Here is a 14,181-nt window from a genome sequence, read left to right on the forward strand (position 1 = left end):
GCAAGATCATTAGAAAAGTTGATAAGATCCTCTGGGAAGGTAAGGATGAGGGTAAGAAGGATCATCTAGTGAACTAGGAAATAGTTTCCTTCCCAAAGGAGAAGGGGGATTTGGCCATTGGTAACATCGTGGCTAGAAACATGACTACTTGGCAAGTGGTTATAGAGATTTCCAAATGAATGTGACACACTATGGCATTCTGTTATTAGAAGCAAGTATGGGATTCAAGGTAATGGTAGGGATTCACAGGTGGTCTTTAGGGGTAGTTGTCGTGCTCCTTGGAAATCAATTTCTCATCTCTACCCACTTTGGTCTCATTATCATTCTATGATGGTGGATAATGGGAACTTGTTAGATTCTGGGAGGATGTTTGGGTGGGCTCTTCTTCCTTTGTTTCAAATTTTCCACATTTATATAGAGTGGCCCGGTCTCATAATAGTTCTATAGCTTCCATGGCTTGTTTCTTTTTGGCTCCAATTTCTTAAAATTTCAATTTTTATAGGAATCTCAATGATAGGGAAGCTGAAGAGTTGATGTCTTTGTTGTCAAAAGTTAATCATATTTCTTTGGCTTCTCTTTCGGAAGACAGAAGGTTTGGGCTCTTCATTCATCAGGTATTTTTTCTTGCAAGTCTTTTTTGACAAAATCATTAATAATCCCCAAGTTCCTCAGTTTCCTTTTAATAAAATAATTTGAAAGACTTGTGCTCCTCTTAAGGTAAAGGTATTCATGTGGTCCTTGGTTCATGGATCATTTATTTTTGCACTGTCCAGTTGCTTTAAATTTATGGCATAGATTGTTTCTTTTGAAGAATGCTACGTGGGTGGCCCCAAAAGGCAGTGTGCATATGCTACTAATTGACTTTCGAGCTTTGGGTGCATCGAAGAAGGCCAACGTGCATTGGTATTGTGCCATCTTCGCAACTTTTTGGGTCATTTGGTTGGAAAGGAATGCACGGGTTTTCGAATATAAATTTCGGGATGTGGATTTTTTGTGGGATAAAATTTGTTATGTAACCTCCTTTTGGGCTTCGGTGAATGCTCTTTTTAGAGGGGTTCCACTTTTTAGAGATTGGTTGTCGATGTGTGACATGTAGAAGGATTTTGATGTAGTCTTGTTTGGGTTGTGTACTTTCTTTCTTTTTTATCCTCTTTGTAGAGGATGCCTTATCCTCGTTTCTTTTTGTTCATTAATAAATCTCTTTGTTGTTGATCAAAAAAATACTACAATAAAGGATACAAAGTAGTATTACTGGGATGAACTATTTTGAGATGGAAGAACACTATGATAAGTAGATATGATGGAACACAATTTGTGATGGAAAAAAAAGTTTAACGGCTCTAGTGCTGGGGTTATAGTCCAAGTTCAAGACACTGCTTGCACAAAGGGGAGGAGTAGAAGTGTAGAAAATGATTCAAGGTTACAAGAAAAGAATGGTGTACTTAGATAAGAAAGAATGAAAAAAACAAGTTGCGTTGCCAATTCAACTACTTGGAATAAATGTCAGCCAACTTTGGGTGATATGTTAACATATTGAAAGGACAAGTATGCTGTTGAGGGAACCCAGTGACTGAAAGCTTTGATATAGACTATAAATAAAGAAACTTTAGACATTACCGTACCTGAAACGAGTGAAGGTCTGATAGACAATTCCCACTGATAGTTTTTCCTATTATTTTCTGATTTATTGGTCTTTGAAACAATTACTGCGGTCAGTGTTTGTCCAATTCTGAAGTCTTTAAAGGGATTTTCGACAGCATTATCATCATTTGCCTGCCACAACACAAGTTTAACTAGTATATACAGCCAAGTAATTCGAAACCCATATAAATCTAGAAACAATGATCATAGATGACTGTACTGTGCCATTGTGTCAAAAAAATAAAAAATAATAATTGAAAAATATTCACCTCTGTGATATGTACCCTCCCATGGAAACCAGATCCAAATTTCAATTTCAGTTCCAAAGTCTTTATTTCAGTAATCTAGCAATAAAACATAATTGCATATAAATAATCTTAAAAAATAAAGAAACCATGATAACAGGTTTTTGTGGTCAAATGAAGCCTTTAAATATTAACACCAAGATGGAAATCCAACAAAAATAGATATTTCTACCTCTGCCTGAACAACAGCTCCCACATCATAGCCAGACTTCTTTTTTGCTCTTTTTGAACTAGAAGTCTCTGTAACCTCACTTATAGATTTAAGTAGCAACAGCAACCTCCCAGCTGTTGCAGGGCTTGGCAAAGCCATGATGGTGGCAATGACACTACATTACATAAACAATTTCAACTTGTGAATCCACAAAAAAGCATATATAATTTTGAACCTATAGAGTTTCAAAAATATTTGGAAAGAACCTCTCCTAGAATTGGATTAGTAAAGTTGGTTTATTCTTTAAAGTTTGATTACAGCTTTTCTTTTTACTTTTTAATTTGCATATTAGGGTATTTTGCTAATTTTACTTTTCAGTTGTATTCTGATTGTCTTTGTTCTTTATTACTCAGGTAAGCTTTCAAGATCATGAGTATGATTCTGTATAGGTCCAACCCTTAGCTTTACTTAATTTTCAAGACTACTTGGCTCCAAATTTTCAAAATTGAATCCTCCATAAAAGTGATGCAGTGGAATTACTTTGAAGCCCCCTGAATGAGGAATTTGTTGGAAGACAGTTACTAGTAGTATGTGATGCAACCTCTTGCAGATGTGATGCCAAAAGAGTCTAGGGGGAATTGCTTCAGGATTTCCTCACTGTTTCTACTGTCTCTTCTCATGTAGTCCTTGTTCACTGAACCCACGCATTCTGTCAACCACCAACTGCTGTTGTAACACCCTAGGTATTTCCATTAACTGACACGTACATATTTCTCATTTCAATGCTTGAGATGCCTGGAATTAAATTTTCCTTCTTCAGTGTATGATACACTTAAAAGACATACTTTGATGGTCCTTTGGCATGACTAGAAAGATTTGTTCTTTGAATAAAATACACATGTTTTGCTATCCAATGTTTATAGCCTTGAAGTTCTGTCATTTGATGTGAAATGAAAGAAAACATAGAGACAAGAAAGGAAGAATTATATTTGCATACATATAATTATATTCCCCTCATCAAGATGCTTAAGTGGCATGGTCTAATGTTCTTAACATTTATATGCAATGTGTGGAAAACATAATCAGGATTAGTGGTAATTTAAGTGTGATTAGTGAATTTAATCAAGATTAATTAAGCTTAAACAGGAATAATTAAGTCAAGTGTGATTAGTTGCCTGAACTTGATTAATCAGTACTAACCTAGCTTAATTAATGTAAACTTGATTAATTAATATTAATCATGTATTGGTAGAGACATCCAAGCACACACCTCACTTAGGAGTGTGAAACCTCACACTTGAATAGATAGATACATATATAGGAGAGACAAGTGTCTGTCCAGTAATAAAAAACAACGGAAAATAGAGAGAGAGAGAGAGAGAGAGAGAGAGAGAAAAGAAGAACCTAAACTTGCCCCTAGTTTGAATTGAGGTAAAAAAAATTATTTTTATTATTATTATTATTATTTTTGATAGGTAAAATTCATGTTCACCTTATTGTTACCTTTAATTGGTTGATTTTATGCTTTGACACTTACTCTAATTGAATTTAAGCTTTTGAGTAGGAAAATAACTGAGTTCTTGACAAGTAGAATCTGAACAGGTTGCACTCTTTTGACCATATCTCCTAAAATATGTGAAATTTTGATGTGAAATTACTACTATTAGAAACTAGACTTATGGGAGTTCAATTTAGAGTCAATTTTGCCCAAACCCATGTTTGTGTGAAGGAGTTATGCTCATTTGAAAGTAACTTACCTGTGCTGAAAATCAGTGCACAGGCAGCAAAAGTTTTGGGTCAATTTTGATTGCAAATCTGTATTACTTGGGAAAGAAATAAATGGCATGGCCTATACCATTGGAAACATATAGGAGTCTAGTTTCTAACACATCAAACGGAGCTTGATTTCAAGTTTTGTAGTGAGAGATATGATTGTTTCACTAAAAGGTGTCGGTGCTGCCTAGGGGTGAAGGAAAAACTGCCTACACTGACCAGATCCCGGTTTTTGGTCTGTTTTCTGCACCGTTGGACTGTGTTGGGATTTTTTTTTTTTCCTGGAAATCGGTTCAGTGTTCGGTTTTGGAGATTTCACCCGGATAGAACCGAACTTAACGGATTATACCAAATTTACCGAACATTCAAATAATATACAAGCATTACCTCTTACTGTTGTTGAATTTGATATTTGATGAATTAGTCTTGGTGCAATTATGTTGTTGTTTGTTAGGTAAAAACAAGCCTTATATTTTAATTAGATTGATCTATAAAATATATATATATATATATAAAGGCAATTATTTATTTTTTTTAAACAAATGCACAAACCGGTAAACTGCACCGAATCAAACGAAACCGAATTTACTGGTCCGGTCCGGTTTACTTGTTCTAGTCAGTCTGTTTGGTGCCATAGTTGTAGAAAACCGATTTTAACAATTCTGTCAAAAAAACATGCAAAACCAGACTGAACCAGACTGATTTCACCTACTGCTGCCCACTCAATTCGAATCGCATTAAAATGGTTTCAAACTTATTTTCTTCATCTAATTCAGCCCCAAATCACACAGAATTTAACTCAAACATGTTTTGAGATATTAGCAAGGGCCTAAGCAACATGGTCAAACCTTCGATATACCTCAAACAAGTTAATTTAAGAAAATGAATTTCAAACCGAATTAAAATTGCTCTAATTTTGTTGAAATGGATTGTGTACACCAACATGCATTGTTTTATATGATGCAGGTTGAATTATATTTGGACTAACCTACATTTTAAGGGGGAAAAGAGGTGAGTGGCGATAAATCACAATTTATTTTGCAGTACAACTTCTTTGAAAATTAAATCTACCCTGTATTCTTCGAATATAAAATGTTTAATCAAGGATATCATATGTTTATTACATTTAATGTATAAAGATGATATCTATGGTTTTGGTTATGGTTTTAACCAAGGTTTTAAAAAGCGGCCGCAACCGTTACGTAACGCCGTTACGTAACGGTTTTGGCGGTTACCGCCACCCGTTACGGCCGCTTTTGCAGTGTGATTGATATTCACAGGTGTGTCGGTCATAGCGGCTGCCGTAGCGGTCGTAACAGTGCCGTAACAGCCGTAACGGCCTGTTACGCACCGTTACGTAACGGTTCCAAACTGTTTCTTCCGAAAAAACACACAAAAAAAGCTGAAAATGGGGGAAGAGGGATAGGGAGAAGAGAGAAGATAAAGAGAGAAAATAGAGGAGTAAGAGATAGAGAGAGAAGAGGGAAGATGAACAACATATTATTGATTTGTTGAAACTGTAAGACCTATGCTATTCTATTCAGCTGCTATCACTAAACCATTTTGTTTGTGTGTGTCTATCTATATATTGTTTGAAAATAATAACAATAATAAGTGTGGTCATTATCTATTTGACTTGGTTAAAATATATATATATATATATATATTTAGGCTCTTATTTATTCTTTTACTTTTGTCATTGTTTATCTTATATATAAGTTGGTGATTGATTTTTTGTATAATATAAAGTCATTAATTATTAAAATAAAATGTAAAAAACTCAGTTTATAGTGATTTAAAAATATGAAATATATTGCATCATACTTAAAATTTACAAAAATTGATCAATATTTATTTTTAATCCAATAAATATGATCATGGAAAAAAAATATGCGTATCGGTAAGTTTTTTTCAAATTGTGCGAAAAATAAAAAAATTCACGGTTCCGGTTACCGCAACCGTTACACTACGGCCTTTACACCCCGCAACCGCAACTGCGTCACCGCCACCGTTACGGCGACCGCAACCGCTTTTCAGAACCTTGGTTTTAACTGTTTTGGGAGCAAAGTACTACATGAAACTAAGTGCTACATTGTATTGTGAAATACAATGGAAGCCACCTCTAGAATTTTTACAAGTCACCTCCTGGATCCTACATATCAGCTTTTGTCTTGGGCTGCTATTGGGGAACATTAATCTACTAATAATATTCGTCCCGGAAGCTATTTGGATACATTAATCTACTAATCGTATTGGTATTGTGAAAGTTATCTTAGAATGCGGTCTTGACATCATCGAAGTCAACCTAGTTATGTTTTGTTTTGTATTTTCTGGATGGGCATTATCACCATCGAAATGCAAAAGATATGTTAAATTTCAAATGCAAATTTAGCTTTTAAGTTTTGAACAACTTATAATTATTGGAAATGAAGATATCCTTGTCTCTAAATAGCTTTGATACATCACAATTCATTGGGCTTTAGTTCACCTCGCTTCCCTATATATATGAAGGAGATGATGATAGAGCATGAAGATTTCATGTTTGAAGCTAAGTGTTTATGTGAATAGACAAGAAAGTTTGTATGCATAGTTGTTGGATAAAAGACAAAGCCCTGAAGTTTGAAAGCTTTGTACACGTTTATCTTTGGAAAGAACATGACGTTCTCTTGTAAAATTGTGTACTCCTTGTGACTGAGTCTGTAAAAGGCATAAAAAATAATAATGTATGTTTCATTTCATTTACTTATGCACTTCCTCTGAATGGATGTCGTGGAATAAACAGGTCTTCCAATTTAGTGGCTTCCGCTACTCAAAGCAGTTTTTCCCCAAATTTTCCGTAAGTACAATGCTTTTGTTTAGTTAGGCCGTTGACTATTGGCTGGTCACTACTCTATCTCAGTTTGGGGTGGAATGCAATCGTGACAACTGTGGACTTCTTAAGCCACATCATACTACTACAGAACTTTCATGCCAAAATAAAGCAATCAGACTTCAATAATAGTAGAGGGCGAGCACATGAATACAGGCTACAGCTATTGTCAGATTCTGTCAGATACTTACTTCAGTATAGAGGATCACATAATCCATATCATACTTAAGAAAAAATAAATTTAAAAAATCATAAACTATGAAACCATGGTTCCATTTCAAGGCCGGATCCACTTTAAGCTTTTCATAATTAAGTTCTAAATAATGTCGAGTTTTTTTTTTATATTTCCTTCAAGCACTACTGCTTCAGTTTTGCGTATCTTAAGTTATGTTATGTTTTAGGAGTAAAAAATTATTCAGCATATCCACATTTTCCAGACATGGGCTATAGTGCTAAAATGTGGTTTACATTTTGTTAATAGATGTGTTATTGGGTCCCTTGTTTTGGCCTTAAGTGTGTAAAGATAAGTTTCACTAGTCATAACTTAAGCAGCTACTTTGCCTTATTCCTACCCCACAAGCCTCTTTCATACACTAACGAAACCAAACCAGTCTAAGTCTTCCCCTCCCCTAAGTTATTCATTTGTGGTGATCACATAATTTTTTTCTTTTATCATTGCATCTATCCATCTTTGTTGTATATGATCAAACCATCTTAACATGTTCTCCTACAAAACCCTAAAAAAGTTGCCATACAAAAATTTCAGCAAGCCATCCTTTGAAAATTCAAAAAATCCAATCCATTTTTATCCATAAAACCTACCTTTTAAAAAATCCTCAAAACACAAGTTTACCAAAACCTAATCTCGCCAAATGTTCAACTATAGGCCGCAGTATTCTAATTTTCAAGTGCTGTCAAAGAATATTTGATTTGAATTTTAAAATAAAATTAAAAAAGAAGAAACAAAGAAATGGCATGCACAAAGTATTGATTAAATTACAACAGAAATCATGTTTCACCTTTGGCCATTAACATATTGTCTTGGAGGGAACTTTTGTGTGCTGTAGTCGGTCAGTGAGGCATATCCAACAGCAAAGTTATATTGTGGTATTGACAGAACCTGCTCCACAAGTAACACAATAGGAAGAGAGAGATCAAAATAAGTATAGATCACTAACAGTGAATTCTTGTGAGACTAAACAAAAACATCAAACACTTGCCAAGTAAGTATCTTTCACAATCTCCACCATTGCATCAACAGTTTGATGTACCTCCAATTCTTTGTGTGATTCCTTTTTGCGTTTCTGGAATAAACAATTGCATAATTCATGTTTAAAAAGTCAAGGAGGAGAAAGAGAAGGGAACTACAGATGATCTTCATTAGTGAACCATGAGAAGTGAAATGTCTAAGACAGTAGCTAAATTTAAAATATAACATCACACCTCATCCTATAAACTTTAACAAATGAAATATAGGTGTATGGAGATTCCCTAAGACGTGAAAGCGCAACAATATAATTGCACTCAATGTGCAGCGAAACGTATTCACCAGAGACCAAAAGCATTAACAGAGCTGGAAGAAGAAGAATATCAGAACTGAGAAAGATCATCTCAAATCACAATGTGGGTGTTTGGAAAGTGACTATTTTAGAAGTTTTTTAGCTTTTTGGCTATTTTAGTAGGCTATTTTAGTTTTTGTGTTTGGGAAGATGGGATGGATTTTTATTTGAGTTGTTGTATTGAAAAATGTGTTGAAATGATGTTTAAAGTTAAAATGACAAATTTACCCCTAACATCACATTTTTCAAAATTAATGTAAAGGGGCAAAATCGTCATTTACCAAGGGATGGGACAACTTGTCAATTTGACAGTGTAGGCTGTGCCTACACTGTCCGTGGTTGCAGCTATTTTTTTTATAAAGTGTTAATTTAGGAGCTTTTTGGCTTTTTTTTAGTTTGAGGCTATTTTAGCCTCAAACTCATCTTCCCAAACACCCCCAATGATAATATGTGACTGAGGAAGAGGTGGAAGAAGCAAGGGAACAGACAACATGTCACGACCCCAAACCGCCCCTAGTAGTTTGGTGCCGTGATGGCCAGTAATCCGTAATTACCGAAGGCCAACTTCCAAGGTTCACACACAATCAGAGTATATATATATGGGGCTCACAAATGCGGAAGCAATAATTCAAAATACAAGTGGTCCATAAGAGCAGTGCATAAGTCAAATGAAATGGCATACATCTTTACATAGCTTTACAACTTGAGTACAAAAAAAAATGAAATACAAAATGCATCTTGACCAAAAGGCTTCTCAAGCCGACATATGCCAAAACAACAAAAACATAAGCCAAGAAGCATAATCTTCAAGACGCCACAAAATATGAATCCGAGGAACATCGGTAATACATCCAAAACACATCGGCAAAGCATCTAGGCCTCATCGCCTTCTTGCTCATCACCTACATATATATAGAGAGGGTGAGCTTGGATACTCAGTGAATGGTACAAGTAATAAAGGGTCTGCATGCATGACATCCGAGATCCTTAACAATACAATGCATAAACATAGCTTATATCAAAACGTGGAATGAATCAAGTTCTTCTACAAATCTAACAAGCTTTGTCAATCAAGTCTTTCGAGGCTTCCAAGTCCCAAGGATGATATTTGCAAGGTTGTGCTACAAATGCTTATAGTCCCTTAGCACGTACGGACTTTCAAATTTTGTGCTACTAATGCTTATAGTCCCCTAGCACGTACGGACTTCCAAACTTTGTGCTACTAATGCTTATAGTCCCCTAGCACGTACGGACTTCCAAACTTTGTGCTACTAATGCTTATAATCCCCTAGCACGTACGGACTTGTGCCACAAATGCTTAAAGTCCCCTGGCACGTACGGACTTTCAAAGATTGTCATCCAAAACAAAGCTCACTTGATAACTTGCCATTCAAAACAAGGCTTATACTTGTCACATAAAATAGAGAGGTCATTCATGCTTAACAAATACTTTTATCAAAACGAGGCAAAGCTTTATCAAAACTTTAAGAACATATCTTTATTAAAAATACCACTCACCTAATTCTGCAATGTCGGGGTTACAGGCAAAGGTCCAAGGCCTACAAATACACAAGGGATCCCATTGAATGCACTAACAAACAAACTTTACATGTATGCAAATGATTTTGGCATTCATCAAAACCAAGTCGAACCAAGACAAATACTGTTTCTCCTTTTGGGAAAGTATGTTGGGTACCAACCAGGCTATTGCCGAGGTCCCACACCTCTTTGCCGAGGTGTGGTCCCAGCGGCCTTACCCAAGGAAATGAAGCCGGGAAACCTGGGTTTCCCTTTGCTAAAGAACATGGAGAACATGAAACACATGAATGCTCAATCTTAACTTGTCACTACGAAATCTGGGATTTCATGCTATGAATTTCAAAACATGGACCTGGGTACCCAAACTCGAAGATCTTACGAAAACAAACACAAAAGCATGAATCTTGATGTAAACTTTCGGATTAAACAAGGCTTTTATTCAAGAACTCATGAACACTACTTATTCTTTCTAAAACCAGACTTTCAATCGATGCATGGCTAGCAAATCAAATTCAATCATGCGATGTAGTTAGATGATCATAGAGAATCACAAGAGAAGATCAAGAATCTAACCTCAAGACACAATTCTAACGGCTTGATCTCTAGGAATCAAGCTCAAGGATCTACTTTCTCACTCTACAATTTCTTCTTCTTCCTAGAGCTTCTCTCTCTAGAAGACAAGGACTTGATACAAAAATGATAGGTTCTTTGGCTGGTTTCAGACTTAACCCTCAGCTGGGACACGTGGTAGCGACTGGTTGGGTTTCCTCAAAAAGATGGCTGACAGGCCAGGCAAAAGCATGGCGATAGAGTGTTCAACAAGTAAAACGGTATGGGCGCTCTGGCAAGACGCTGACATCGGGCGAAACCATCAACTCCGGTAGGTAAGGTATCTATGACCTCGGCTAGAACGAACAACACTTGGCCTAGCTGTGCCACACCTCGGCCTAGGTCGCACCAATCCAGGAACAAGATCACTTGGGTTCAAGGTTAACATCTCAGCCTAGATGATACTTCTCGGCCTAGAAAATGACATCTCGGCCAAAATGCCAGGACGGAAACAAAGGTAAACCTAAGTGGTTTCAAGATGGTTTTAGTTTTAAAGTGACCTAGGCTAGGCTTACCAAGGGGAACAAGACCTAACGAGTAATTCACATGAGCACAAACCATGACAAGAATCTTATTCTAGATAAAACAAGTCGAGAAAATTCACTAATGCAAGTTTATCACAACAAGATTATACAAATGCTCGTGCTCGAGGCTAAGGTGGGGATTGAGGGTCTCTACACAACATCTGGTACATCAACAGTACATCAACATTTAGACACCAAACTTGAGGCAAACCTTCTTGTTAATATCAACTTTAGAAGTTTCTTCTCTCAATATATCAACAAATGCTGCCCTTAAAGACAAATCCACAAGGTGTTCAATCTTGGCAACATCAAGAACCACAGCTCGAACGATGGACCCAGTTTCCACAGTAATTCCACCTACTGCAAAAGATTTGTTGCACCAAACAGATGTATTACATCTTGAGAGATAATAAATAACTGATTCATGAAATTTTCAAATAAAGGACTTACACTGATAGTGCGTAACAAAAGCAAAAACATCATTATACTTCTCAAAGCTGACGACAACTCCAAAATCTCACATCACTAACTTTTCCTTCAACAACACTGCCAATGCTAAAATCTTCAACCCAATTTAACCCAAGACTTTTTGAGTCAGATAACTGCAGCTTAGCAATCTGGATCATAAAGTAAGATCAGTTCAAAGATGAAAATATTACATATCCAGAACATGGTCAAGAGAGTCAACAGCAGCATCGAAACAAATATGCATGATAGTTACAGAGCAGAAGTAACATCTTACATAGGAACCTCAAATGCTAAATGAATAAATTCAATTTACAACACACTGTACAGTTTCAAGCAAAAAAGGTAAAAGATACAGAAAACAGTAATGTGTGTTTTTTTTTTTTTTTTTTTTTTCTCATATATCATATGAGCGTTCTGAAGAATAAGGAACATAAAAGGAGGAATGTGGAAGGTACTTTAAAATTTTTAGGAAGAATATAAAGAATTTCCACCAAAATGCTTGAACAACTAAACTAACCAGTGAAAGGTTCCAAAGACATCATTCTTTGAAGTAAGTTCCGCAAAGCTGTTCTACATTTTCCACAGGGGCTTCTTTTCTTTTCCAAGGGATGGCATTTTTCCCTTAGCTTATTCACTAAGCTATCCTTACCAAACAAGACAAGTGAGTTATCCCACAATTAAGATCCCACCCCACCCAATGCCCATATGGTTTCAGCTGGAAAATTAAGGCTGTGTTTGAAACGATTTCCAAACATTGATTCTACCTCCACGTTCCAATATGATGTTTGGATAGGCATTTGGAACTAATTTTCCACAACTCCGCAGAAAACTCTGTGTGAGGCGCGATTTTTAATTTTTTTTTTTTTAAATTTGGCCTAACCGGTCGTCCCACCGATTGTCCGGCTGGTTGACCGGAATAGTACTATTTTTTTTTTTTTTGCAATTGACATATTTTAATTTTTATATATTCGAAAAAAATATTTTCCGAATTTTTAAAAAAAAATTATGTGTTTTAATAGAATTTTGAGTTGTATGTTTGATTATGAGTTGTAAGTTTTTGTATCAAATATCAAATGACACATCAAAAATTCCCCACTCAATTCAAAACTCTTTCACCAAACAAATTTTCCACACTCAAATCATAATTCCAAAACTCACAAACTCAAAATATAACTCCTACTCTCAAATCATAGTTAGAAAGCTCTACCAAACGCAACCTAAGATTTCAAAGGAAAATTCATTCGCAAATGACATCAGATCAGATCAAACATAACAAAAAGAAATGCCGTCCTTTCCTTGTCCACCTTGAACCACTTTCCAACCCTAAAACTTTGATGGCAACTTTAATAATAATAAAAATAAATAAATAAATAAAAATAAGTATAGTTAAGACAATTCTACATGTGCAATTAGGAACAGTTTAGACAATTTTCCTATAGTGTACATTGATACATTTCCTGTGCTAACTCATGAGCAATACTACAAGAAAATGACATAGTTAGCTGTTAAATTTGATGTATAGAGAAATGGAGAGAATGAATTATGTATTATTGATTGATGTGTTTTTGTATACAATGACCCTCCTATATATAGAAGAGAAAAACATATTCACCTACCACACTCAACTCTCACCTAACACACTTACATCTACCTACCACACTCAACTCTCACCTAACACACTCAACTCTACCTACCACACTTACAGCCCCCCTCAAACTCAAGGAGGATAGATACTAACCAACTTGAGTTTGGAGAGAGTAACAAAATAAGAAAATACATAAAAATAAAAGAGGATAGGAGACACTGTATGGTCATGTCAGACCGTTGTAGAAGACTGTATGGTGATGGCAGACCGATGTAGAAGACACGGGCTCGTGTTGGACCGATGTAGAAGACAGTTTATGGGGTCATGTCGGACCGTTGTAGCAGACAATGTTGTAACAGTTGTTGTGACAGTTTACGGAGTCTTGCTGGACCCTTGTAGAAACTAACCGGAATCAATGTCGGGACAGCTTACAGAGTCTTGTCGGACCCATGAAGGAGCTAACCGGAATCAATGTCGGGACAGTTTATAGAGTCTTGTCGGACCCCTAAAAAGTCGCACCCTCAAAAGGTGTTGTGACAGTTGTTGTGACAGTTTACGGAGTCTTGCTGGACCCTTGTAGAAACTAACCGGAATCAATGTCGGGACAGTTTACAGAGTCTTGTCGGACCCTTGGAAAAGCTAACCGGAATCAAATGTCGGGACAGTTTACAGAGTCTTGTCGGACCCCTAAAAAGTCGCACCCTCAAAAGGTGTGCCCAATCTGTCAAAAGGAGTGCCATCAAAAGGCGTGCCCAATCCATAAAAAGGCGTGCCATCAAAAGGCGTGCCATCAAAAGGCGCGCCTATGTTGTCGTCTAGCGCCGAGCGGCGCATGATGTGCGTGTCTGCCTCTTCATCATGGTCTTTATAAACCGAAGCGGAGGCTGAAGCTTGGAAGCATAACAAACCAGTTGAAACTTCTTCGTTCTCTGAGAGCTTGTCGCTAAGAGCTGCAAATCTTGAAACACTTTGTAAACACTCTGTAACCAACCCTTCTCTGAAACACTCAGCAACCCATAACATGGCCTCGTCTTCCCGTTCAGCTACCCAGAATATGGCCTCTTCGTCCCGTGGTCTGCTCACTCTCTTTCCCGACCTCAACGAGTCAACAAGAGAGACAACTGGTGCGGTGGCCAGTGAACCTCAACCAAGCGCCTC

General features: G+C 36.6%; 1 pseudogene across 1 annotated transcript in view; it reads right to left on the minus strand.

The window, feature by feature from the left end:
* Nucleotides 1-14,181, minus strand: part of LOC145792676 (rRNA biogenesis protein RRP5-like) — an 87,038-nt pseudogene that overhangs the window by 7,436 nt on the left and 65,421 nt on the right. The window contains exons 21-27 of the transcript XR_014332423.1: nt 11,421-11,587; nt 11,182-11,330; nt 7,960-8,043; nt 7,759-7,859; nt 2,119-2,272; nt 1,911-1,985; nt 1,623-1,773 (exon numbers count right to left, since the gene is read on the minus strand). The product of XR_014332423.1 is annotated as an rRNA biogenesis protein RRP5-like (transcript). The remainder of the gene's footprint in view (nt 1-1,622; nt 1,774-1,910; nt 1,986-2,118; nt 2,273-7,758; nt 7,860-7,959; nt 8,044-11,181; nt 11,331-11,420; nt 11,588-14,181) is intronic.

Source organism: Camellia sinensis, chromosome 6 (assembly GCF_055761805.1).
Source record: "Camellia sinensis isolate YWXY chromosome 6, ASM5576180v1, whole genome shotgun sequence".
NCBI lineage: Eukaryota > Viridiplantae > Streptophyta > Magnoliopsida > Ericales > Theaceae > Camellia > Camellia sinensis.